This window comes from Lagenorhynchus albirostris, chromosome 2 (assembly GCF_949774975.1).
Source record: "Lagenorhynchus albirostris chromosome 2, mLagAlb1.1, whole genome shotgun sequence".
NCBI lineage: Eukaryota > Metazoa > Chordata > Mammalia > Artiodactyla > Delphinidae > Lagenorhynchus > Lagenorhynchus albirostris.
Window position 1 is genome coordinate 110660407 of NC_083096.1, and position 27763 is coordinate 110688169.

Below are 27763 nucleotides of genomic sequence, written 5' to 3' on the forward strand. Positions count from 1 at the left end.
CTGAATAACTATAATAGCATTATCGTGATGAAGAAATTTAATATATGAGGCATATTCGAATTTTCCCTATTGAAATCAGAATGTCTTTTATAGCTCTCTATATTGACAGATTAATTTTTTGCATTTATTTTTTAATTATATTTAAATTGAAGTGTAGTTTATTTATAATATTACATTAGTTTCAGGTATATAGCATAGTGATTCCATATTTTTATAGATTATACTTCATTTAAAGTTATTACAAAATAATGGCTGTATTTCCCTGAGCTCTACCATATTATCCTGACACATTTTAAAAGAGACTCCTGTTTAGTTGTGAGGATAGATTTAATCATTCAAATTATTTAAATATCAATAAGTCATGTAAGTTGACAATTCTTAAAGAGTTGTATTTCTTCCATTAGCAGAGTGGAGTTAAAATCTTTGTGCTTTTTTTCCCCAAATTTATAAAATAAAAAAAATACTACAATTAAGATGCAAGTAACTTTGCCTTGGATCAAGTAGTATTTATTTAGGGATTTCTTATCTTGGGCCAATTTATCATGATACCAAGATACCATATCTACTAAATAGATTAAAAGAACTGTAAAAGAATATTATGTGTGACGATATGATAATCAGTTTGAAAATCTGGAAGAATCATATGATTTTCTATAAAAATATAAAGTGCCAAAGTTGTTCTAAGAAAAAGTGAAAAAAAAAAAACCCTGATAGACACATAACTATATACTACTAGACTGGAAAGACAATTAAAGATTTCCCATAAGGAAAAAAAAAAAAGATATGCCACAGAAGCATGTACCAAAACCAGACAGTTTTATAATTGGGTTCTATTTAATCTGTCAAAGCAGGTAATACCTATATTATTTGTGTTATTCCAAGCCATAGAAAAAGCTGGTAAACTCCCTGATTCATTTTAGGGAGTTAGCATAACTATAATCTTAAAACCTGATAACAGCAGTACAAACCATAGGAACAGTTATTGAAAAATGAACTCAAAGCTATAAAAAAGGATCAATGGGAGCCATATTTGCAACAAATATATAAGAATAATATCAAGATCCCACTGGCTCGTGGTGCTGAGACAAGTTAGGTGGAAAGCACTCCATAGTGTCTGAGTAGGAAATCCTGGGATCAAACTCGGAGACCTTACCTGGGTGAATCCTGGAATGTATTGCTGAGATGAAATGGAGAAACCAAATTTTATTCAGAAGATTCAGTTATCACTAGGAAAGTTCAATTCATAAAGGCTTCCTGACATTGTTTTTATCTTAGCTGAAACTTACTGAAACCTGAATATGTGCCAAGCATTGGGCAGAGTACTTTTCGCATTATTTTCTAATTTAATCCCCACAACATCCCCATAAGGTAGGTACTATTATCCCCATTTTGAAAGTGAGGAAACAGACTTTGCAAAGTCATACAGGAAAGGAAGTAGCAGAGCCAGATTTGAATCCTGATGTGAATCCAGTCCTGAACCACCCTGGGTATGTTCTCCCTAAATCCACCCTGCTGGCCTTCTCATACCCACCATCTTTGTACATGCTATTCCTTTTGCCTGGAACACTTAACCAAAATAATAGTAGTGGTAACAATAATAAAGGTTATTATTAAAATAATGGCTACCATCTATTGAGTGGTGAGGATGTTCCAGGCACTGTGTTAGGCATTATATACATTATACACATTGTTTCATTAAATCCTCCTAACAACCCTATGAGGTAGTTATTATAAGCCCATCATTCAACAAAATATGGTGGTCTATGTGTTCCAAAAGCACAGTGGCAGGATTTGGGAGAGCAGTGGTAGATGAAGTGGTAGGTGAAGATTGGTTCTTTCATTTCTGAAAGAAAATGTCTTGGTAGGCAGCACCATATTTTATCAGCCTAAAATGCTTCCTAACGAGTGAAAAAAAAAAGAGAAATCTCAATTTCTCTTTTTAAATTAATTTTTATTGCAATATAGCTGATTTACAATGTTTTCTTAATTTTACCTGCTGTACAGCAAAGTGAATCAGTTATACATATACACATATCCACTCTTTATTAGATTCTATTCCTATATAGGTCATTACAGGGTATTGAATAGAGTTCCCTGTGCTATACAGTAGGTTCTTATTAGTTATCTATTTTATATATAGTGGTGTGTATATGTCAATCCCAATCTCCCAGTTTATCCCTCCCCCCACCCTTTCCCCCTTGGTAATCATAAATTTGTTTTCTACATCTGTGTCTCTATTTCTGTTTTGTAAATAGGTTCATTTGTACCATTTTTTTAGATTCCATATATAAGCGATATCATATGTATGTGTCTTTCTCTGTATGACTGACTTCACTCAGTATGATAATCTCTAGGTCCATCCATGTCGCTTCAATTTCTAAGATTATATTTTTACATATAGTTTTACTACCACTGAAAGATCATGAATCAAGCTAAAAGAAGCTGTTGAAAAGTCTTGGTGGAGTAGCATTAAAAATATTTCACATGTAGCCATGGAGATACATGAATCAATCATAAAAGAAAACTCTGCTTAGAAAAAGAGACATCCATCTTATCTGACCTCATTAGCTATATTCTCACATAATTTCAGTATCTTCAGGTAAAGTTAGAAACTACTAATACAGCAGAAGATAACTACTACATATTAATCGTTCAATACTCCTCATACATAATTTCCTGTCTTCCATGGATACCTGTCTTCAGTATCTGTGGTATCTTTCTCATTGCTAATCTCATGTGTTTTTGTTTTGTCTTTTTAATGAGACTTACTGGGTCTTTCAGTTTTTAATATTTTCTATCTTTTTCTTTTTGTTAGTTTCTGTTTCATTATTTTAATCTTGTGTCTTTATTAATTCATGTCTCCTGCTTTCTATTGGTTTATTTTGGTATTTTTCTAATATTTAAAGTGAAATGATTTAATTTGAGTCTTTATTTTGATAATAAAATTATTGAAGGAATAAATTTTCATCTGAACTTAACCTTAGCCATATCTCATATATTTTAATATGAAGTGGTCCTTTGTTACTGTCTAAATAATTTGCTTTTACTTTGTTTTTCTTTTTGTTTGTTTGTTTGTTTGTTTTGCTGTACGTGGGCCTCTCACTGTTGTGGCCTCTTCTGTTGCGGAGCACAGGCTCCGGATGCACAGGCTCAGCGGCCATGGCTCACAGGCCCAGCCGCTCTGCGGCATGTGGGATCTTCCCAGACCGGGGCACGAACCCATGTCCCCTGCATCGGCAGGTGGACTCTCAACCACTGCGCCACTAGGGAAGCCCTGCTTTTACTTTGGCTTAAGATTATATAGAGTGTTTCCAGTAGTTAAGTTTTTATCCTCTTTTTATTTTTGATTTCTTGTTTTATTGGACTATAATCAGAAAGTAAGGCCTGGAAAATTTTGTTTTCAATAGTGTATTAAGGTTATTTGTAGCCAAATATGCAATCAAGTATCGCAATTGGAAGAATATGTATTCTTTGTAATGTAGATATTTCTATGTATACATCTATCAGATATATACATATTATGTTTCTAAAGTTGTCCTTATTTTCAGTATTGTATTTGGGTTCATTAGCACCGAGGAAACCAAGAGTTTCTTTGGTGCTAATGTTGCTTGGCATAAAAATGTTGTATCCTGGTTGTGAATGATACCTTTTTTCATTTCGTAATGTCCTCTTTCTCCTTGAATTCTTGTTTAGTCTAATGTTAATATTGTAGCTATGTTTTCTCTTTGTGCATGGTCTGCTGTTTTCAACAATCACTTATATTTACCTTTTCCTTGTTCTTTCCTTTCATGGGTGTTTCTTATTAATAACATTGAGCAGTTAGGGAGCAGATGCACTTCTCCTGGGGAACCTGCTGGTGACCACTGACCTAGTATTTGCACCAAGCTGTAGTCTCTCTCGTAGGTTTCAAGAAGGGTAGGTTTTCCCTGTAGCTGGTCCTTTTGCTCCCACCTGAGTCCACAGAGAATGAACTGAATCTGATGAGTCCCTGGCGGTATTTGGGAAATACGAAGGCTCAGACCCATTCTGAGTCACCGAGAAACCTTTTGGAAGGAGCCATACTTCAGTCATATTGAGATTCTGTCACTAATTTCACTAGCTGTGTTAAGCTTGTTCAGGTTAATGTCTGTGAGACTGAGTTTCCTTATCTGTAAAATGCAGATAATGACTTCACAAGGTTGCTGTGAGGATTAAATGAGATGATATATCTAACAGTGCCCAGAGTGTAATAGTCATTCCCTGTTTCCTTTTTCACTCCTCAGGAAAATCTGACTGAGCAATGGTAGCAACTGTTTCTGGGGACAGAGGGTCTTCAGAATTCTTCTAGGCCAGGGAGCATGTCACAGAACTGTAGTATAGGTTTGCTACAATGCTGTCACTCTGATGTTTATGTGAAATATCTAGTGGCTTGAAAAGGAAGAAAATACAGCAGACTGTGTCCTTCAGAAGCCTATAGCCATCCAACCAAGGGACGGTGCTACTGGTGGTCAGACTATCTGACTTAGGAGGCTTCTTCTTTCCTTAAGTCTTGCTAGCCCATAAATGGGCCCCAGGGCGGCCCTCCTCTTCCCTTCAAGCTGGGTTCACTTTCACTGTCTCCCCAGCAGTGCGCATCTGACAGTTACTTCAGGCCTCAGACACGCTAGAAACTTGAATTGTTTCATGCAAGTCATTTGAAAACGCAGAGTATCAACTGTTCTTTCTTGGGTTTTCTTGTAAATCTGTTTCAAATTTATCTGATTTTCTTCTATCCAATTGGCGCCTAGGTCCTACTATAGATTCTTTGGCAATAAATAAAAGACTATCTGTAGCCATTTTGTTAAAATGAACATTTAGAAATATCCTATTGTGAAATAAGATTCCTTTGTTCTCTCTAAACCTCAGTTCATAAAAATCATCCCCGGAGTTATTCTATCAAGCAGCACTATTTATTGATATATATCTAATTTTAAACTAACAGAAGCTTTTTGCTTAGGGATGACTGCATTTGTACACACTAGATAAAATAGGTCTCTCCCCCTAATCTGGCCTATGTAGTCCCTTACATAGAATACGACTTCATTTTTTTTTTTTGGTCTATTATCTTTTGGGTTAAATTTTTAATGCGCTGTCATTGAGGGTTTTTTGTTTTTTGTTTTTTCCTTTCATAGAATCATTAAGACCTTACATCAAATATATCATCTCAGATAAAATTTTTGTTTTATTTTTAACTAAACCACGTTGAAAGAACAGATGTGAATTAAGGTAGAGTTAGACTAAATTAAAAGTACACTAGATTACTGACTCTGTTGGAAATTTTTCTAAACTGCGTGATGTAGTCAAACAAAATCATTAGCTCTCTTTTTTAAAGTAAACAATCTCTACATATAAATTACACTGAGCAGTGTATGTGATTATGAAGTATAAATAGAGTTTCATGGCATTTACAGTGGCACACACAAATACCTATATGCAAATGTAGGGTGGTACCCAATGCCCTTTCATTTAGCAGTTGGAAATTGATCCCATCAGGGGTGATTAATATTGGAATTAGGGTCTTGCTAGCAGAGCATGTAGCACATTTCATCTTCTATTTAGGATCTGAACTGCTGTCAAACTAAGCCATGTTTCAGTCTCCAGGTTGATGCTCACCCTCTGCTCAGGATGAAGGCAACACACTGGCTCAATTTTGTGCTGGCAAAGGGCAAGGCTGGTGGCTTAGCCCTGGGAAGTGCAGGCCTGCTGTGATATCTCCAATGCATGGACAGCACTAAAAAGGAACTGGGTTTCTGCATGAAACTAATTTATATCGAAGTGTCTTCTAGGAACAGCAATATTTTGATAAGTTTTTGGCTTCTGATTTCAGCCTCTTTCATTCACTTCAAAGAACTTTTACAAAATGTGTCTGGACTTTTTACTTACCAGAGTACCCCAAGGCAGGCAAGCCCACAAAGACCAAAGCTACAGAAGGCACAAGCATGGTACCAGGCACGTGGAAGTGCTCAACAACAGTAGCCATTATATTATGGGAGACAAGGGCAGATGTAGAAGTGGACTGTAGACTTGGTACCAAGCTAAGATTTTTCCATTTCAAACTAGAATTAGTTTTACTAACTGAATTCTCATGGATAGAGGTGAAATCTACACACTTGCTTGGGTTCCAACAAACAAGTATAGCAGAAGTGTCAACCATTCGCCTCTCTGGGCTTCAGTCTTTCCAGTATTCATTAAAACTCCCCACACAGTTGTCCTCTCTGATTCTTGTTCCATCTGCCTTCCACAGCTTTTAGCACTCATTGTTTCCACTTCCTTACCATCCACTCTGGCCTTGGCTCTACTTCCATTGCCCTTGCCTGTGTCTAACTAGTTGTCAGATTCTTATCTTCCTTGGTATCTTTGTAGCAGTTGACACAGTGGATACTCCCTTCAACTTGAAACTCTGTCTTGGTCTCCATGACAGCACATGACTTTTTCTCTAACTCCTCCAAAGGTTCTGCCTCCTCCTTTTGACCCTTAAATATCTGTCCTCAGCTTTCTCCTCAGTCTGCATGCATTCTCTTAGCAATCTTGTCCATTTCCTTGACTCCAGCTACCACATACACGCATGCTGATAATTCATAGATCTCCTTGGCAACAAGAGAACTCTAAATCTTTACATCCAAGCTCTTTTTCAATATCTATACTTGATTTTTTGCAGACACCACAAGCTTACATGTTCAAAATGGAACTCATCATCCCACTTAAGCCTACTCTTACTCCAGTTTCCCAAGCCAAAGTCGTCTTATACCTCTCCCTCTGTGCCCCATAGCACCTTCCATATAATTCTTATACTATATTGTGATGTCTTTTTTCTTATCCACAAGAATATTTTTATCATTGTTTCCTTGAGATGTAGTATAACGCCTATTACAGAAGAAATCACTAAATAACCTCAGAATGTAGGAATGCTAGAAAATGTTTCAAACTACCTGGGTTGTATTCAATTTAAATTGAAACACTCAAAATACCCACTTGAAGTGAAAAGTCATGTTTGAGTTCATTTAGCAAACTCTATTTGTAAAAAAAATGCAACCCAATAATTTATATGTATATTCAGCATTCACTTTGATTAAACATTGTTCCTTGGACTATAGTGACTTCAGTGCCTCCAGGTTCCTTCTTGTCATTGTCTTAGAGAGACCTGCTCTCATCCCCAAGAAGAGTAGTTCAGCCAGCCGCCCAATCCCTTTACTGTCTCAGGCACCAAGCTGCATTTGATATTTCATATTCATTTATTTAGTATTAAATACCACATGCATTGAAATATTGAAATATTCATAAAATATTTTATTGTCTGGATCCTCACTTCTGGAGTGTAAACTTCAGGAGAGCTAGTACCTACCTATTCTGTCTTGTTCATTGCCGTATCTTTGGCACTAAATCAATTGATGGTGCTGGGGCCACAGACGTGTAGGTGTTCAATAAATACCTGGTGAGTGAATAATCAGTTGATACATCTGTTATTAAAAACAACAGGCACTAAGTCGTGGAGATATGAAGCATCGTAGCCTATTCCAGGAACTGCAAGTTATTTAATGTAAGGGCTGTTGCTGAGGACTGTGTCAATGATAACAGCGTTCATTTAGCACTTCTGTGTCTGCCGCTATCTAAGCTTCACTTACCTTATATCATTGAACCCCTATGACAGCCTTGGAGATCAGTACTATTATTATCCTCATTTATGAATGAGGAGGCTGAGGCTCAAAGAGATTAAGGGCAAATAGCAGTCAATGACAGAACCCAGAGAGATAAATTCCCAGACCATCAAAGGCTCTTGGAAGGAGTTTGAACTCTCTCCTGTGGTCAATGACAGGACATTGGAGATTGGCAGGCAAGAGCCGACTTGTGTTTTAGAGGGATCATCGTGGGGCAGTGTAGAGAGAAGAATGGAAGGGAACAAAAGGGAAGTCAGGGAGCTCAGTTAGGAGACTGTGAAACACTCCTAGCAAGAGGCCATGCCAATGACTCCAAGTAAGGCAAGGGGGTTCAGATTTAGAGGATTTCCAGGAGGCAGGTAGAATTTAGCAGCCAGCTGGTTGTGGGTATAAAGCAGGGAGGCACTGAGCATAACTCAGGGGACAGGGTGTGATTTAGAGGGATGCGAGATAGCAGACATACATTCCCAGTCCTGATGTTTGGGCAGAGGCTCCCAAAGCCATATTGCTCATGCCTGCTGTTCCTCTGTGAGGTGGGAAGGCCTGAAAATCAGCACATGAAGTGTTTGGGCTGTTGGCAGTTAATGAGATCACGCTATACTGTGGAAATAAATCAGAGACAAATAGCTTTCTTCTATCATAGTTCCACATTGTAGACTTAATCATGTTTTCACTGATGTTGCAGAAGTAGTGTTTCAAGTCTTACTCCTCTCCCATAAAATCAGGGCAGAGGTTAAGGGTGTGTGTGTGTGTGTGTGTGTGTGTGTGTGTGTTGTTTTATTTTATTTTTAAAGAATTCTGTTGGTAGATTTTTTAAAAGCTGCACTAGAGATTCAACTAGTTCATTGTCCGTTAGTGATTTACTCATTCTACGCAGCCCATATCTCATACAGGCAGACCTCTGAGAAGGAACTGAGCCCTTTCAAAGGTCTATGTTGTGGTGTGCTCAACAGTGTACTTCTGGCAGCCCTGTGATGGGAGTCAGAGCTCAGTTCCTCACAGCTGTGGCCTCCCTTTCACTCCACCCAAAGCAACACTGCCTTTTTGCCTGGAGGACTTGCCTGAAAGATACTTCTGAGGCTCTGCTCAATACAGAGATGCTTTTGATTCCTGAACATGAATCAAGGGAGTCTCCTACCAGCAAGCCAGACTATCCTATGACACAGCTCACAGTACACATTCTGGGCATGTAGACCCTGAAATTGAACTCTTCACTCTTCAAGTTGTTTTTATTGTCTCCAGCCAGTTAGATGGTTGAAGGGAAATGCTAAACCAACAAATAATGGTTTCCAAAGGAAACCTCCCAGTTCAATGAAAGAGTGTGTCTTCCTTATTATGGGAGATGTCGTGTCACAAGTGGGTGTTTTGTGCTCAGTTGAATTAAAAAAAAATAGATCGGTCTTAAAAACGGTTAATGATAGAACACATGGCATAAATTATACTGTAAACTCCAAACAACTCGGAAATTATAAACATTGCTTAGTCAAGGCTTTTCTTTTAACGATGCCCTGATGTCTCTGGCATAGCCCAGAGATAATACTGATTTCAGTCAGTATTATTTTATTTGAAAGGAGGAATTTCTTTTCCAAAAATAGTCTCTCTGAGAAAAGCTGTCTTCCTGGCCAACTTCATGAAACATCTTGTGCCTATGGCCTGTATCATGTCTTGCCTACGGCCAGGGCCAGACAATATGAGATAGCACAGAAGGTTAGGGGAGGGAGAGTCATGTGATGAAAAGAAACTACAGGCTTGGTCCTGACATAGGCAGGAGGCTGACTCAAGACAGTGGGAACTATGACGAAATAAAGACTGTCAGGACTCTGTGCCAACATACTTGAGACCTGGTCAGAGTAAGCATTTAATTTAGAAGATCTTCCTTGGTTTGCCTATCAAACCAAGAGATGTCTTTTAAATGATGAGAATAATATTTACAACTGTTTTTTTCAACTTTTAAAATTTTTTTTCAAATATTTATTTTTTTTTCATTTTTCAACTTTTAAAATTTTTTCAAATAATTTTTTCAATTATTTTTATTTACAACTGTTTTTTATTAAGCACTTATTATAGGTCAGGCATGTGTCCCGATACTTTATGTACAATATCGTATTTAATCTTAACAACCTTTGAGATAGGTACTATTATTACCTCCTTATTACAGATGGTAGCTGGGGCTCAGAGAGGTTAAATTTTTCCCAAGATCATATAGCAGGTACAGGGAAGCCAGGATTCTAACCCAGGTCAAAGCCTACACAATGAACTATTAACAGCTATGTTATACCTCTTCCCTGAGGATTAATTAAGAAAATGTGTGTAAAAGTGTTTTGGAAGCAGCAAATGCTGTAGAAATGCTAGTAGTGGGTTCTGGAGTCAGAAAAGCAGACCCATTCCACCTCTTCATAGCTCTGAGTATAAGTTTTGTTAATACTTGTAATCCCAGTCTTACAATATTGGAGAATCAAGTTGGAGGCCAAAGACCAAAGACCAGCTCATCTTTGGTCATCATGATGAGAGCCCTTTCTTTTGATACTGGTCTTTAACAAGTGTTCCACTTTCCTCGAGCCTAATTTAACTGGAGCCCCTTCATCACAGTCTTTTCTTGCATGCTCACCCCAGATTACGTTTTTACTCAGGCTTGTCAACCTGTAAATCACACAACTGGTTAGCAGAGGAAAGATGAGAGGGTGCGAAGGTTTGATCCAGCACATCCCACGGTTGGAACAGAGATGTGTGCCTGCCCTCTGGTTTATGGAAAGGTAGCAACATATCTATAAACAAAGACTCTCTGTGATATGAAAAAGAAAATTTAAATGAACAGGAATATTATTTTTCTAATTCTAGAAGAACATTTTTTTCTTGGCCAGAAATGGATTAGGCAGTTGATCTAGCCAGTGCACCTCTCCAATCTGACAGATCCCTGCCATATGGGGATGCTTTGGCGCAAATGTTCCATAAGTCTCTGGGTTCATTCACGTGGCAGATCTCCCTGTGCCATATTCATTCATTCATTCAGTAAATGTTCATTAAACCTGTACTCTGTGCCAGGTGCCGTGCGATTTAGATGATAACCAGTCCTGGCCTCAGAAGGGGTTACAATGTAGTGGGGAATTATAGTATAAACAAAAATAAAACATAATAAAACATGAATATGCTATGAGAAAACTGTGAATGAAGTGCTAAAGGAATGCAGGAAAGGGAGCCTGTAACTGCCTCTAGCTCAGGCAGGATAGGGTGGAGTCAGGGTAGCTCCTTTCTGTGTTAGTCCAACAGCAGGCCTCAGAGAAGCAGGAGGTAATTTGGCACCTAATTTCTGATTCGTTTCTCATTCTCAGCAGCAGACTGCGGCATGTTGAAAAGCTAGAGAAATAGATGTTTAAGTGAAATTCGATATTTTCACGCATTTGAATTTTAGTGAACGATAAGTTGGCAGTCACAGAGCCCATCCCAGGTGTTGTGGCCTCAAGGGAAATAGCTGCCCTCCACCTTCCAGGTGGTACCAATACCAGCACTGAGCCGATGCAAAAGCTTACATTCCAGTGGCACAGCATAGTCACATAACTAATGAGAGGCCGTTTATTGTCTAAAGAATTATTTGTGAAAAGCATGGCTGTGTCATAAAGACAGCTCATGCTTCTGAATCAGCTCCGTCACTTAGTAGCTGTGTGCGAAGTTGAGCAAGGTGGCTTGCCGATCCTCAGCTCCCCCGTGTGTAACAAAGATAACAAAAGCCACTTAAGAGGTTTAAACGTGGCATAGAGAGGAAAAGTATTTTTCAAACCTTAAAATGTTATACAAGCAATAACTAACATTAAGTATCTCTTTCAGCTAGTGATTGCTATTTATATTCCCCAGAGACTTTTGTACACAAAATCCCACTAAGGAGACCAATGGTGGACAGGTTGGTCTTTAGAAGATGTTTTGGAAAAGTATATCCAATACAGAAGCTCTGAAATGTGAGCTCCTCTTCTGTCCACATCACATTTTCAGCCGGTTCCAGGACAGCAGTTCCTGATGTCTTCCAACAGTTGATCTGTACTATTTAGAACAATGATCTTTGAGAAAAGGTGCTTATGACCGTCACCAGTAATAATTTATAATAATTTGGACTTCTGACTTTTTTCCTCTTTCTACTTGAAAACTTAAAAAGGCCTTTGTGGAGATTTTTTTTTTTTCCTTTTGAATATGAGAATTGTGGCCAGAATTCAATCCAAACCAAATTTCAAGTGTGGAATTATAACCCCTACCTCTGCATGGAAACCATGGAGCCCCTTAGCCAGAGTGGCAGTTGGCAGTTCTCCCGTGTTCTCCTAGGACACATGCAGCAGGATGCCAACGAAGAAAAAGAACGGGCAAGGAACATGAGGGGAAATGCTAAAACCATCTGTACAGAGTTGGGTTTTATACGCTGCTGGTACAACAGGGTCCTTCTTGTTACCTTCACTAGAGTCCAGTCCCCCTCCCATGACTACAATAAAAAGAAGAAACAGTAAACCTCTCACCGTATTGATTTCAGAGAGTTAGTGTGGTTCAGTAGAGGGAAAATCAGGGTGGGGGTCAGGAAACAGGGTTCTAGCCTGGCTCTGTCATTAATGCACCCTTGGCATTTATGGAAGTCCTATTAAAACCCTTTGCAGGGATTCCCTGGTGGCGCAGTGGTTGGGGGTCCGCCTGCCGATGCGGGGGACGCGGGTTCATGCCCCGGTCCGGGAGGATCCCACATGCCGCAGAGCGGCTGGGCCCGTGAGCCATGGCCGCTGAGCCTGCACGTCCAGAGCCTGTGCGCCGCGACAGGGGAGGCTACAGCAGTGAGAGGCCCGCGTACCGCAAAAAAAACCCCAAAAAACCACAAAAGAACCCAAAACCCTTTGCAGTAGGCCCCTTGTCCTCTCTGAGACTCAGGCATCATCTATAAACTGTGGATGTTTACAGTTATAGCCACTTCAGAGATCACGGTGAGGAAAACACAGTGCAGTGTATATAGTATTACTTCAGGCTTTCTGCACTAGGAGAGACCCAGGGCTAGCCTCTACAGATACTCAGACTCTGGGGTGCTGGGGAAGAGAGAACACAATTGTCCTGGAGCCCACGTTTATGACCTGTCTTCTATTCCTCTTTCCCTAGGCCATGTCTAGAGTAGAGGAGAATTATCTTGCAGTGCAGGCACTACATAATTCTTCTGGGGTCTGTGCCCATCACCCCTGCCTTCAGATGGGCTAGACAATGCCAGAAAGACAAACCTGTAACTGCCTCACTCCCATCCATCCATGCCCCCCTGGTGCTGGGGCCATGGCCCTGCACCTGCAGACTGGATGCTCTTTGCCTCTGCCAACCTGTGGTCTTGGTCGTGGACCAGCTCCTGTAACTCTGGTCCACAGTCTCAGTGGGTATTTTTATTTTCCAACAACAGTCGCCTGTTCACTTTGAACTTACTATTTTCTGAAACACTTAGACAAAAGGTTGTTCAAAAGTTGGTTATAATGAGCTTTAAATAAAGACAGAGAGATAAATGGAAAAACAGAGATAAGTGGAAAATCACCTGATAATTTAAAAAATTATCTATAAATAATGTAAAATTTAAAAGATAAATAAAAATTGAAGCAAAAATTAACAAGTATGTCTTCTATCTGAATATGGAAGATTTAAGTCTCCAGTTGCAGTTGTGTTACAGCATAATCATTCCGGTTTGTTGGTTTATTGTCCCTTCAAGTAGCCATTAATATGCTCTTTTATGGGGCATGGGTCACCACGGGGTGGCCTCAGCTGAAGATATGCTTTAGCAACAACTGCTCAGTGAAATGGCCTAGATTTCTTATAATACCGTCCTCAGGTCATGGCATCTTTCTTTTACCTTTCTTCCAAAATGCATTTATGCATAACTTGTGTGTAGTCTTCAAAGGAACCTAACTTCTAACCAGTACAGACATAGGTACAAATAGAAACTTCCCTAGTATTTACTTGTGGATTATTTTCTACATTTTTCCATTTCTAAATCCTCCCAACAGACCAATTTTCTTTGGTAACAAAGAATACATTTCTCTTTAAGTTTGTGAAAGGAGCTACATAAAATTCTCCAGACACATGTTTAAAATGTGTGGTCAAACTGGCATCTGTCCTTGGAAATGGCCAGTGGTGGAGAATTTTTAAGTTTGTCTGATGATACCTCAAAGAGTTTTTTTAATGGAACATTAGGCCCTCAATTATGAATTGTTGCCACATTTCAGATCTGCCCAGCGGACCTTTCAACTTTATGCTGTTTTTGTTGTTAATGAAAAACTCCATTCGTTTATGAAGCCTGGTTCTTCTTAGTGCTTTGACTTTAGAGAAGGATTTAATTTAGAAATTTAACCTGTGGAATAAACTATGTTTCACGTGAAACCATTTAGAGACAAATGGGTTTTTGTAATGCTATGAGATCAATTTATATTTCACCAACGAATTGCCGTATTCAATAGACTCAAAAGGCATACTGTTATTGCAAAATTTAAGCTATGGAAAACTTGCTTGTCCAAACACTAAGAAAGAATTTCCCCTCATAGCCTGGAGTCCTCTGCTTTGTTGATCTAAGATGTCAAGCACTGCTGCAGTTACCTGATGCAAGATAAGATTAAAACACAGCTAACACACAGCTGAAACACAGCTGAAGATTAAAAAACACTGAAGCACGGTAAATGATGGGAAAGTGAATGACCGAGGCAGGAAGGAGGAAAATAAACACGTTTCTATGAAGTTATTAAAGGAAGGAATTGTAGGGAGTCAGGTAGTCTATTTCACATGTCAGACTAAGCCAGAATTAGTTTGCTTAGAAATCCACAGGCAGACACTAGGTGCAGTGATTATGAGCCTGGGCCTTGCTGCCAGACAAATATGGGTTCAGATCCCTGCTTTTTACAGTGACCCTGGAGTTTTACTTATTATCTCTGTGGCTTTTTCCTTATATGTAAAATGGGAAAATAATTCCTACACTGGAGAGTTATTGTGATAATCAAATAAAAATGATCCCCTTAAAGCTCTTAACACAACACCTGACTTATTTCATGCTTAATGAGAGGAGGAAGTCCAGAAACTTTTAGTTTTATTACAGTTAAGAACTATTTACCCTTTACTCTTTGTTTAAACAATGTTATGTTGAGACATTATTTACATACCATAAAATTTATCCAATGTTTAAGTGTATAATTCAGTGATTTTTGGTAAATTTATAGAGTCATTCAGCCATCCCTGCAATCCAAATCCAGTTTTAGAACATTTTCATAACCACAAAAAAATTTCCTCATGTCTATTTGAAGTTGATCTATACCTAGGCAACCACTGATCTGCTTCCTATCCCTACGTATTTACCTTTGCTGAACATTTCATATAAATGCAGTTGTATAGTATGTAGTCAGCTGCAACTGTGTTCTTTCACTTAGCCTAATTTTTTTTTTTTGAGATTCACTCATGTTGTGGCATGTGTCAGTTTCTTATTCCCTTTTATTGCTGAATAGAATTCCATTACATAATGGTATTCCCCGCTCTGTACAGTTTGCTTTACTCCGACTTGATTTTACGAAAAACCCACATTAGTACCTGTTTTTGCTAACCAAAAGAAATCCAAAGAAGATGTTCGCTTTTGCAAAAATAGTGTTCAGAATTTGCTTTGCAGGGAGCCATTATACAGTCATCACCAACCCAAGCAGCAAGAGTGGCACTGCCAAGCTCCTTTCCCAGGAACTACACTCAGCATCAAGGCCTCATAGATTTGAACTGTGTCTGTGAGCATTTACGCTTTATCTTGATTTATTTTATGCATTCAGTTAGTAAGAGGTGTCCTAAGGCAATTGCTTCTTCGCCTGCCACCATTTAGGCTTACAAAAGGTTTCTTAGAAACCCACTACTTTTGGATAGTTGAGGAAACCCATATATGGACATAACACATCTTGTGCATCCATTCACCAGTTATTGGATTATTTTTAGTCAGTTTGGATTGTTTCCGGTTTGGGACCATTATGAATAATGCTTCTGTGTACACTTACATACATGTCTTTGTGTGGACATATATTTCCTTTTTTTTAATAAATTTATTTATTTATTTTATTTTTGGCTGCGTTGGATCTTCGTTGCTGCATGCGGGTTTTCTCTGGTTGCTGCGAGCGGGGGCTACTCTTCGTTGCAGTGCGCGGGCTTCTCACTGCAGTGGCTTCTCTTGTGGCAGAGCACGAGCTCTAGGCTCGTGGGCTTCAGTAGTTGTGGCTCGTGGGCTCTAGAGCACAGGCTCAGTAGTTGCGGCGCACGGGCTAGTTGCTCTGCGGCATGTGGGATCTTCCCGGACCAGAGCTCAAACTGGTGTCCCCTGCATTGGCAGGCGGATTCTTAACCACTGTGCCACTAGGGAAGTCCCAACATATATTTTCTTTGGGTAGATTCTTAGGTATGGAATTTCTGGGTAGTATGAAAAGTTTATATTTAACAATTTAGTAAACTACCAAACTGTTTTCCAAGTTTCTGAACCATTTTACATTCCCACCAGCCATGTAAGAAGGTTCTGTTTTCTCCACATCATCACCAATGCTTGGAATTGTCTGTCTTTTTTACTACAGTCATTCTAGTAGGTATGTAGTAGTATCTCATTATAGTTTTAATTTGCATTTCCCTAATGAGTAATGACATAGAGCATCTTTTAAAGTACTTATTAGCAGTCTATATATCTTTGCTGGTAAAATATATTTTTAAGTCTTTTGTCCATTTCTTAATTGGGTGGTTTGTATTACTGAGTTGTAAGCGTTCTCTATATATACTGAATATATATCCTTTATCAGATAAAAATATTTGCTAATATTTGCTCCCGGTCTGTGGCTTATATTTTGAACTTAAAAAGGCACCATGAAGAAAATGAAAAGTTTTAAATTTTGAAATGAAAAATTAAAATTTGTCTAATTTTATCAATTTTAATGGATTTAATGGATTATGCTTTTGGTGTCAGATCTAAGAACTCTTTATGTAGTCCAAGCCCACAAAGATCTTCTGCTACTATTTTTCCCAGAAGTTTTTTTAGTTCTAGCTCTTAAATTTAGTTGTATGATATGTTTTGAGTTAATTTTTGCATAAGGAGTAAGGCTCTATAATATTTTTTCATCTGGAAGATAATATTTTTGTATGTGGTATCCAATTGTTCTTATACTATTTGTTGAAAAGACTAGCCTTTCCCGCATTGGATTATCATGGCACATTTGCTAAAAACCAAATGAGCATACATGTAAGAGTATTTTTTAGACTTTCAATTCTGTTCCATTGATCTAAGTGCATATCCTTGCAAGTGTCCTGATTATTGTGCAGAGAGTCTCCTCTTATATCAATACCACAGTGTCTTGATTACCAAGTGTCGAGATCAAGTAGTAAGGCAGTACAAGTCTTCCAACTTTGGTTTTTTCCTATTGTTTTGATCAGTGTAGATCTTTTGTACTTCCATAAAAGTTTTAGGATCAACTAATCAAATTCAATTAAAATGTCAAGTAAGATTTTGATAGGGATCACTTTGAATCTATAGATCAATTTGGAGATAACTGTCATCCTGAGAATGTGGAGTCTCACAATTTGCGAACATGAAGTATCTCTCCCTTTATTTACATTTTCTTTAACTTCTCTCAGCACTGTTTCGTAGTTTTGGGGTACAAGTTCTTCATTTATTTTGTTAAATTTAGCTCTGAAGCCTTTCTTTTCTCTATTTTCTGAGAGTTTATGAATGATTGGTCTTATATCTTCTTTAAATATTTGATAGAATTCACCAGTGAAGCCACAGGGACCAGGCTTTTATTTGTGGGAAGATTATTAATTGCTAATCCAACTTATTTATATGTCATAGGTCTACTAATATTTTCTATTTTTCTTGAGTCAGTTTGGTAATTTGTGTCTTTCTGTAAATTTTTCTACTTCATATAAGTTATCTAACTTGTTGGCATGAAGTTATTCCTTTTAATTTCTGTAGGGTCAGTAGTGTTGTCCTCTCTTTCATCTTTGATTTGGTTAATTTCTGTCTTCTCTTTCTTTTACTGGGTCAGTCTAGCTAAGGGTTTGTAAATTTTGTTGATCATTTTAAAGAACCAACTGCTGGTTTTATTGTTGCTCTTGTTTTTCTGTTTCCTGTTTCATTCATTTATGCTCAAATCCCTCAGAAATAAACACAGTATTCCAAAGTTTCACCTTTGTTCCATGCAGATCATTTTTTAACCTATAAATAGTTACTGAAATTGAACCAAAGAGGATCCTGGAATATGGTGTTAGTCTTTGAGGGTATAAAGGTGTCTTCAGGCCTTCTCCAAGGGGCTTTTTAAATCCCTAAATCTCCAAATTACTCTCCTGCCATGTGCAAAGCTTTCACGTCATTTAACCTTTATACTTAACCCTTTGCTCAGACAACCTCCCCCAAACATATTTTCCATAAATAGCCCAGACATGACTCCTCTTACAATTCTGTTTGGGAGAAGTCCTCTCCTTAGGAAGAGAGTGTGTGAAAAAAAAATTTTTGGCAAAGGTAAACATGATTATAATTGACAAAAAAGATTTTTATCTTTCTCTTCTTTTTCTGCCATCTCATAAATCCACTCAAAACAGAAAAAGAATAAATGAAAGTGATCTTATCCCTCAGTATACAAACTTCTGAAGGAAGCATATGTTTTATGCTTTTTTCTGCTGTTTTGAGGGTCTGTTGAGAGATGCTAGTGAAGTCAGTTTCCATCAAGGGCTTCTGCTTGAGGTTGAAGAAGGTAGAAAGGGACTGGCACTTTTCAAAGCATAATAACTTGACAACTCGTATCAGAAATGTGGCAAGATAAACAGGATGATTACATGTCTGCAGGATGTGAGTATAGTTTTTTTCAGGAAGCCTTCCAAATGGTCGAGTTTTTCCAAGGGAAACATCAGAGAAAGAAAGCAAACTACTTAGGAAAGTTTCAAAATCATAGACTTAGACTGAAAACATGGCTCCTTGTAAACTGAAAAATTTTAGTCTAGCCAGTTAAATGCTTCATGATCACCTGGCCAATTTCTCCTCCCTTCTTTAGCTTCAAAAAGAATTTTTTTCTTTTTCTTCTTTTTAAAATTAATTAATTAATTAATTTTATTTTTGGCTGCTTTGGGTCTTCGTTGCAGTGCACGGGCTTCTCACTGTGGTGGCTTCTCTTATTGCAGAGCACAGGCTCTAGGCATGCGGGCTTTAGTAGTTGTGGCACGTGGGCTCAGTAGTTGTGGCACACGGGCTTAGTTGCTCTGTGGCATGTGGGATCTTCCTGGACCAGGGCTCAAACCTGTGTCCCCTGCATTGGCACATGGATTCTTAACCACTGTGCCACCAGGGAAGCCCCCAAAATAATTTCTTAGTGATCTTGATGTATTTACAATTTGATCAATGATGCAAAAATAGCTGCCAGATCCTGCCTGCCCAAATCCTATCCTGTGATGGTGATGAAGGATCTGCATGCTGTGAACCAAGTCTGGCAGGTTACAAGGAGCAACTTCTGGACCTGAAAAAGCGTTCTAGAATTAGGGTAATATGAATCCATGGGTGCCTGGGAGCCTGCTGAGCTGTCCTCCATAGTCATCTGTTACTGGGTTTCTACTCAGCTTTCTGCTTTGTCTTCTCTGTCATACCTATCTCACTCCTTCCAGTCTCCCTTTCCTAGGAGCTGGGTCAAGCTTCCTGCTTTAACGTGGACACATTACTTGGTGCTAAGGCCCTGTCACTCACATGAAGATAAGTCCCACCTCTGTCCAGAGAGTCCTGGAATTTCACCACCAGCCTGAATCAGGCTGGTGAACTTGCTTGTGATATGGCTTGCAAGTGTGCCAACTCTCTCCCCTAACTATTATATCAGTGGTTGCTCCTATCTCCCTAGCAGCCCACAGTTCAGTGTGGAACTCATTGCTGAGGCCACACAGAACACGACTACATCCAGAGAGAGTTTTAAGAAGCCATAAAGCAGAGGTTTGCTAACTCTATGACAGAGAATGTGCTGGTTTTTGGGAAAATCAGTGGGCTTAGCGGTCTCTGCTTTCTTCCTTCAGGTTTTAGGAGCAAAGCAGAGAAGCCCTTCAAGCTGTAATAGAATAAAAGATTTTAGTTGAGAGGTAGTCATCTCCTTCTCTGCCTAGTCAGCCCACAGAATAGAAAGCCAACTCAGCATCCAGCATTCTACTGTACAGTATTAGGTTTCAGTAGTAGCTGCACATATGTAACCAAGCTAGGCACTGGCCCAGCAAACACATCCCAGAATATAATCAGGGAGGTAGGATTTGCTTGGAGTAGAAGCTGGAAGGAATTAATGACAACTCATGGTAAAGGGAGTAATGCCAGGAAGACTGGAATATAGTGTAGGAACAGGGCATTAGGCACCAGAATGCCTACCCTATTTGCTGCTACTCAACCCTGCCCTACCTGATGCCTTACTTGTGGAAGCCTGGCATGTGATGGAGTCCCTCAGTGCTTTCAAAAGAAAGAGGCATGGCTGCAATCTGAACTGAAATGTCCATGACAGCAATCATAAAAGACAACCACTTAAGAAAAATTTGTGGTGGATTTTCCAAAGAGAAGAGGAATCTGTGAGTTGGCCTGTCTCTTAATGAATCTGTCTGCTTCTTTCTTGAGTGCAAACAAAGTGAACATCTGCTTGACAGAAGACCGAACATGATCCTCAGTAGAAGTTCTCAAGGGATTGCTGTTAAATGAAAGTGTTTTTGCCCCTTTAAAAAGTAAGTCTGAGTTAACAAAGAGTTTGTTTTGGTGGCAGTAGGAGACTCAGCTCTATGGCCAACAGCTCTCTTCCATTAAAGATAACCTGAGAACTTTCTTGGTGTGGAATTCCAAAAGCCATTTCCTTCCAGTTCCTGTTACAGTATTGTGAGTGATGCCATGTCCTGCCTGCCACAGGGGCTCTCCCTCTGCTCCTTCCTCCATGAGCTATTGGGCATTTTGCCATTGTTTACATTCACCTGCAGGTGTGTGAGACAGGTATATTACCTCTCAGAGTTTATACTACTTAGTGAAGGTCTCATTTGAAATTAAACAGATGAGTGAAAAACTCTACCCCGTTTCACAAGATAAGCATTAGGCAAATGCATGTTACAAATTTCCACCACATAGTAGACAAAGATGAGCAGTTTTATGTCGTTGTAGAACCATAGCTTGTTAGGAGTTGAAAGGGACCTAGTAGGCCATGTAATCCATCCCTCACCATGGCATCTCCATTATACCTAGGAAGAATACCTCCAGCTCAAGTCCGTAAGGAAGGAAAATGTGCTTTGCAAGATTTGGGGTGTTTCAGATCAACTCTGCATATTTAGGGAGGGAAAATGAAAGTTTCTCCCCTTCTTTTCAATGGGAGGTTACCAATCTGCAAGTTTCCATTCCAGCTGGAAGTGCCTGTGCTCTCTCGCTCTCTCTCATTCCCTCTCTCTCTTGCTGTCTGCACTGTATGCCTGCTATTCTCATGTGTTTAATACTTTTCTGGCATTCATTTTATATGGTATTGATTGTAACATCTTACATGTACATATATGACCCACCTAATTAATTCGAAAATATAACTACATGAACTCTGGATGCATTGGTGCCTCCCACTTCATTTGGTCAGCTGGTTTGTAGAAAGTTTTTAAATCTAATTTTTGACTCCTTGAACAGATCATAATTTTTTCAGATACTTCTGAAAAAGTAGGCCTTAGGGTACCTCATGAAGAGTTATCCACTATCTCACTCTGACCTCAGATAAACCTTATGAAGAATCAGGGGCTGAGTTTCTTTATCTGCAATGTGAAGATGCATTTAGATTCTCAAACCTCTTCACTTTGGAACCCCTGATGACAGGAAAATAAGTACCTACTCCCTGAGTTTGAGGCTACTGGCTGCAAGTGAGATTCTTTTGAATCTCACTTTTTTTTAATTAGAAATACAGGTAATTTTGCATTGTATTTTGCAACTATCTACTTGTGCAGCAAAATAACTTTTGCTTCAATCTTCAAGTGAAATTAAAACTCAGGAAGATTTCACAGTGTTTATTCAATTGCTTTCTGCACCACTGGTGCTGAGAAATGTCCTTCAGTTTGGGGTGCATGAGTCATCACTCTGTGATCTTATACTTTGTATAGCCATTCATTAGTAGAATGCCTACTATATGCAAGGCACATGGCCAGGCTCTAGTCTTGGACTAGGGCATTATATTCCACCACCGCCCTGAGGCTGATTGTTGGCCATGTTCATGATACAACTGCCATGCAGAGTGGGGTCTCAATAACTATTTATCGATGACTTGGTTCCATGGCTCCCAATGGCCTACAGGGATAATTTTCAAATCATGGCCCCTGGACACTCAGAGTTTAGTGGCAGTTCTCTTGGCTCCGCATGATGGGAGGCTGGGGGTGGGAGGTTGAACTTTTCCCTAGTCAAAACAGCTTTGCTTTTGTCTGTTTGCTGTAGTAGGTTTTTACTTACAGCTTTGTTTTTTGTAGATGTCCTTTATCCAGTTAAGAAGTAACCTATATTCCTAGATTTCTGAGAGTTTTGGCCAATAATTGATGTTTGATTTCGTAAAATGCTTTTTAACCAACTGTTGAGGTTATTATATAGTTTTTCCTTTTTACTTGGTTAATATGATAATCTACATTGCTTTTAATGTTAAACCAGACTTGGATTCCTAGGAAATTTGTGTTTTCCTTTTTATATATTATTGGATTCAGTTTGCTAATTTTTTTTGTTGTTCATTTAGTTTTCTTATAATGTCTTTGTCTCCTTTTTGTATCAGGGTAATGCTATGACAATTTTCTGGAAGACTTTGTGCAGAATTGGTATTATTTCTTCCCTAAATGTTTGGCAGAATTTACTAGTGAAGTCATCTGGGCTCGGTGATTATTTTGTGGGGAGGTTTTTAACAAAGTCAACTTATTAAATAAGTATAGGGCTAATCAAGTTATCTGTTTTTTCTTGAGTAAGTTTTGGTAGTTTCATGTCTTTGAAGAAACTTATCCATTTCACCTAAGTTGGCAGATTTATTGGCATAAAGTTGTCATAACATTCCCTTATTATACTCTTTTAACATCTGTTGAATCTATAGTGATGATACCTCTCTACTCCTTGAGGTTGGTAATCGGGTCTTTCTTTTTTCCCTGATCAATCTAGCTATATAGGTTTATACATTTTATAGATCTTCTCAAAGAACCAATGCTTTGTTTAATTGATTTTTCTCTATTCTCTATTGATTTCTGTACTGCTCTTTATTAGTTTCTTTCTTCTACAATTATCTTGGGTTTAATTTGTGCTGCTTTTTCTAGTTACTTAGGTAGAAGCTGAGGTCATTGATTTGAGACTTTTCTTCTTTTCTAATATAAAGATTAATACTGTAAATTTCTCCCTTAGTACTGCTTTAACAGCATCCTACAAATTCTGATATGTTGTGTTTCCATTTTCATTCAGTTCAGAATATTTTCTAATATCTTTTTTGAGTTATTTAACCCGTACGTTATTTTGAAGTATGTTATTTAGTTTCCAGATATTTGGGGATTTTCCAGATATCTTTCTGTTATCGATTTCTTTACACACATGCACTGATAAGTATTCCACTGAATACTCAAGGGGAAACCTCTGCAGATTTCCAGTTTCTCTCTGTACAGCTGTCTCCTCTATAGTACTCTATCCTATGAATTCTCACTGCCTTGATCGCCCCTGGCTCTTAGCTACATCTCCTTAACTCAGGATGTCCTTTGGGTGCCTCCTGGCACCCTTTCCTCCCTGTATCTCCTTTCCCTCCCTGTATCACACCCTGGTAACTCTCAGAGTTTAAAGCTGGAATAATTGTAGGGCTCACCTTTTTTTTCTTCCCATCTGTTAGAGACCACTATTCTTCATTGCTGATACCTGTGTCTTGAAATCTTTGTTCTATGCATTCTGTTGGATTTCTGGTTGTTTCAGACAGGTGAGTAAATCTAATACCTGTGACTTCATCTTGCCTTGAAGTAGAAGTCTGGACTGTGTTCTTTAACCTATGTATTCATCCCTTGCTATATCTAATATAGTACCATTTGCATGGAGAAAAAAATCCATGTGCACAGATGAAGTATACAGGGATAAGAGGCAGAAAGCCTAGGGTCTAGTCCCTGGTGCTTGGAACAACTGATTATGTGCCCTTGGGCATTCATTTAACCTTCCGAATGTAGTCATCTACCCTACCCAGTCTAATAAGAAGAAGAATTACCATTTAATGAGCGTGCGCCCTATGACAGGCACTGTGCTGAGAGCTTTATGTAATTGTCTTATTTAATACTCACAAGGTAGCTTAGCAAAGATTATCTCCTTGAGTCCGCACAGCATTCCTGTGAGGTAAATTTTATTAACCCACATGTTATGATAAAGATAAAGATAAAGCCTTTGGCCCAGTTAAGTGTCTTGTCCCAGGTCACTCATCTGGTCAGTTCCGTAGCAGAGTTCAAACAAATCCATTACCTATGTCCCACTGCCACAGACTTGACAGGTTTGTGAAAATTAAGAGAGTTAATGTATGCAAGCATGCCTTGCAGAATGTAAAACTTAGTAAAAAAATAGTAACAACTTGGTAATAATAATTCACTATCAGTGAATTAATCTCATTTCTGACTGTTTCTGTATATACCTCTAAGGAAAAAACAAATCAGTGTTCTCAATTTCGAGATGAAAGTTTCAAGCACTTTGAGATACTTTATTATTCAACATGTCTATAACTCATCGTGGTTGTAAGCAAAAAGAATTAGAAGTTTACATCACAGATTTGCTAAAAGTGAAGAATATTTCTCCTTATTGCCTTCTATCAAGATTGCACAGATACAGAGCCCAGTTCGATGGGGCCTTTGATTTTCTACCCTGTGCTAGTTAGTGAAGGACTCTAGTGAAAGGAATGTTTTATCTTGTCATCTGCTTATCAGACAGCTGGAGTCTACTGACAAGTCCACTCTTCTTGCCAAGCCAGACTTCAGGCCAATTAGGGCCTCTGCTCCCAGGGGAGAAGAATATGATTTGACATGATTCAGGCGAGGTACGTGTGGACTGGCTCACAGACAGTTTCACATTTTGTTGCCAACAGCTTAGGAATCTACAGTCTTTTTTCATATGAGGTTACATATGAAAAAAAAATGTGTTTTTCTTTTGTTTTTATTGCTGAATTGTGCAAATAAGAAGAGGAAGCTAGTTGGCCCACTCATTTTTGTCTTCCTAAGAATGCTGACTTTCCAATTTTTAACAAAGGGATCTCAGACTTTAACTTCTTAAATGACCCAAGAAACGTGGTTGAGGTCACTAGAAGGAGAAAACAATTATGGACTTTATAGAGAGCAAACAAATAGAAAACTCTTAGAGGACTGATGTGTTTTTAACTTTTTTTTTTTTTTGCGGTACGCGGGCCTCTCACTGTTGTGGCCTCTCCCGTTGTGGAGCACAGGCTCCGGATGCGCAGGCTCAGCGGCCATGGCCCATGGGCCCAGCCGCTCCGTGGCATGTGGGATTTTCCCGGACCAGGGCACAAACCCGCGTCCTCTACATCGGCAGGCGGACTCTCAACCACTGTGCCACCAGGGAAGCCCTCTTTTTAACTTTTAAGGGCATGTTCTCAAGTCAAATAGCTGATGGCGCAGATCAATGCAGCGTTTGCAATGTGTTCATGTAGAAAGCTGCTGACTTTTAAATGCCGCTCATCTGATAGGACTACAACGACAAACTAGAATGTTACTTATTTTTTCAGGTTGGAAATACGAACCTGCTTGTTTGCTGGTTGGTTTACTCTTTTGCCTCCAATCCTGTCTGGTAGAAGAACTTGCACATAGAACTTGCACATATGGATTCCTGTCCATCACATACCTCTGGTCGTCCTGTAAGCTGTTTCATGCTAAGATGTATTTGTCTCAGGATAAAAACGTCAGGCAAGTGGAATTATATTTTCCAATCAGAAAATGCCAACATACAGATTAAGAGGTCAATAGTGCCACACTTGGCCAACCAATTAAAAATGTTTCTGTTGAAATAGTTCAGAGTCATTATATCTTCATGTATTCATTCATTCCACTTTGTTGAAAATATTTTTTCTCTTCTACTAACATGATACAATCCTTTAACTAAGCAGCCACTAGAAATTCTGGTCCAATCACACAGTCTTTTCCCAGTAAGAAATAGTTTCTGATTCTGTCTTGAGAGTTTTGGTGGGCCTACTAAGGCAGTTCAGGAAGTAGATGGTTGCAGCAGTATGTTCTTTAAATCATCCATGAACAGTAAAAGTGAGACATATCTCATTCATCTTTGGATTCCACGTATCCAGGTGCCTGCACATAGCACGTCCTCAATAAAGGTTTGTTGTGTGAAGAAATGATGAAGACTTTCCTGTCTGGCATCCTGTGAAAGATGACAAAAGAATCAGGAAATTATTTGCATGTTCCTTGAGGAAAACCTTTTGGTGATTCAGTGATGATTCAGGTTGGAATTCTAAGGTCTCTCCCAGACTTATGATTCTATCATTCTTTTTGTTTTGTTTTGCGGTACGGGGGCCTCTCACTATTGTGGCCTCTCCCTCTGCTGAGCACAGGCTCCGGACGCGCAGGCTCAGAGGCCATGGCTCACGGGCCTAGCTGCTCCGTGGCATGTGGGATCTTCCCGGACCGGGACATGAACCCATGTCCCCTCCATCGGCAGGCGGACTCTCAACCACTGCGCCACCAGGGAAGCCCTCTATCATTCTTTTTAACATTGAGTTTTCAACATTTCATTGGATATAAGTTGAAGCATTTCTAAACCTTTTCACTGAAGAAAACCTTCTTGATCTGGATACTAAACTGCTTATGAGCGAGACCCAGAAAGTTACAGTGAGGTCTTCTGTCATGTTAGGCTTTCATTAGCTCAACATTAGCAGAGCCCAGCTGACTGAAACCAAATAAGAAATATTGATTGAGTGTGAAATGATACTTGCTAAAAACATCTGAGCTCTAGAACCTATGTGAAGACAATGTGAAGTCATTCTTCATCACCAGCACACCCAGCCTTATCCTTGAAGCTTTATCTATTGGGACTTCAGTCCTATCAGATTTTATGAGCTTAGTAGGAATGCTTTAAACAGGTGCTGCTGTGAAATATATTGTAGTACTGGTTAACTAAGCTACGTACTTTTCTTTTGCCTCTTTTCACAGTTCTTCCAAGATGATGACTGACAAAGAATATTGTAAAAAGTCACATGAGTGGTACACTTGTAGATAATAAGAACAGAGAAATAAAACCTAGGATCTCAGCCCAGCCTTGCAGATAGTTGCCAAATGCATCTTTTCTGTGGGCTGGCTGTGCCTCTTTATACTCACCAGTGTGCCTTTCTCTCCTTCTTGCTGCACCCTACTTCTCTCTTTTCATTTTTGTATGATTAGGTCAGTGGACCATAAGCGCCTGCCTGTTACACATGTTTTAGACCTTCTCATACTCTTAATATGTGTATGCTGTTAAAGTACAGATTCTGATTTAATAGTCCAGGGGTGGTAGGGTGGGAGAGGTTCTGCATTTCTAACAAGTTCCCAGATGATGCCTGCGCTGAAATCTGTACTTTGAGTACTGGGCTTTAGACCAGAGCAGTTGTACTTCGTTGTATGTTTGTACATAGTTTTAGTTTTTAAAATCCTGATACCCAGACTGTACCCCAGGCCAATTAGATCAGAATCTTTGAGGGTAGATCCAGGCAATGGCTGCTGGTAAGTGCTAGCAGACAGCTCTCCCTGATTTGTAGTATTTGCCAGTTTCCATGATGTAAATACTCCCATCATTTCAAGCCACAAACATAATGCCATGGAACATGGAGTTGGAAAGAAGTGCTAACATTCGGCCTGTGAGCCAGCACACACTGTCTTCAGCACACCACTGGATCCAGGCATCTTCATTTTTATAGCTCCCCAAGTGCGTGAGCTGTAACTGATTCCCTTTTGAGGCCAAAATGGAGAACTGCTGTTTTAAAGTTAAACTGTCTCTATTACTTAAAGATATGTTTCTTCATTCAGCGTTGGTGCCCTGGACTTTCGTTTCTGCCCTCTACTCTCCTACCTCATTAGCCCACTTTCATTCTCAAAACCATGTTAGGATCTGA

The 27763-nt window shown here is 39.1% G+C and overlaps 1 pseudogene; it reads right to left on the minus strand.

The window, feature by feature from the left end:
• The window catches only part of LOC132515513 (uncharacterized), a 37484-nt pseudogene extending 11945 nt beyond the window's left edge, over window positions 1-25539 (minus strand).
• Between the last annotated feature and the right edge of the window lie 2224 nt (window positions 25540-27763).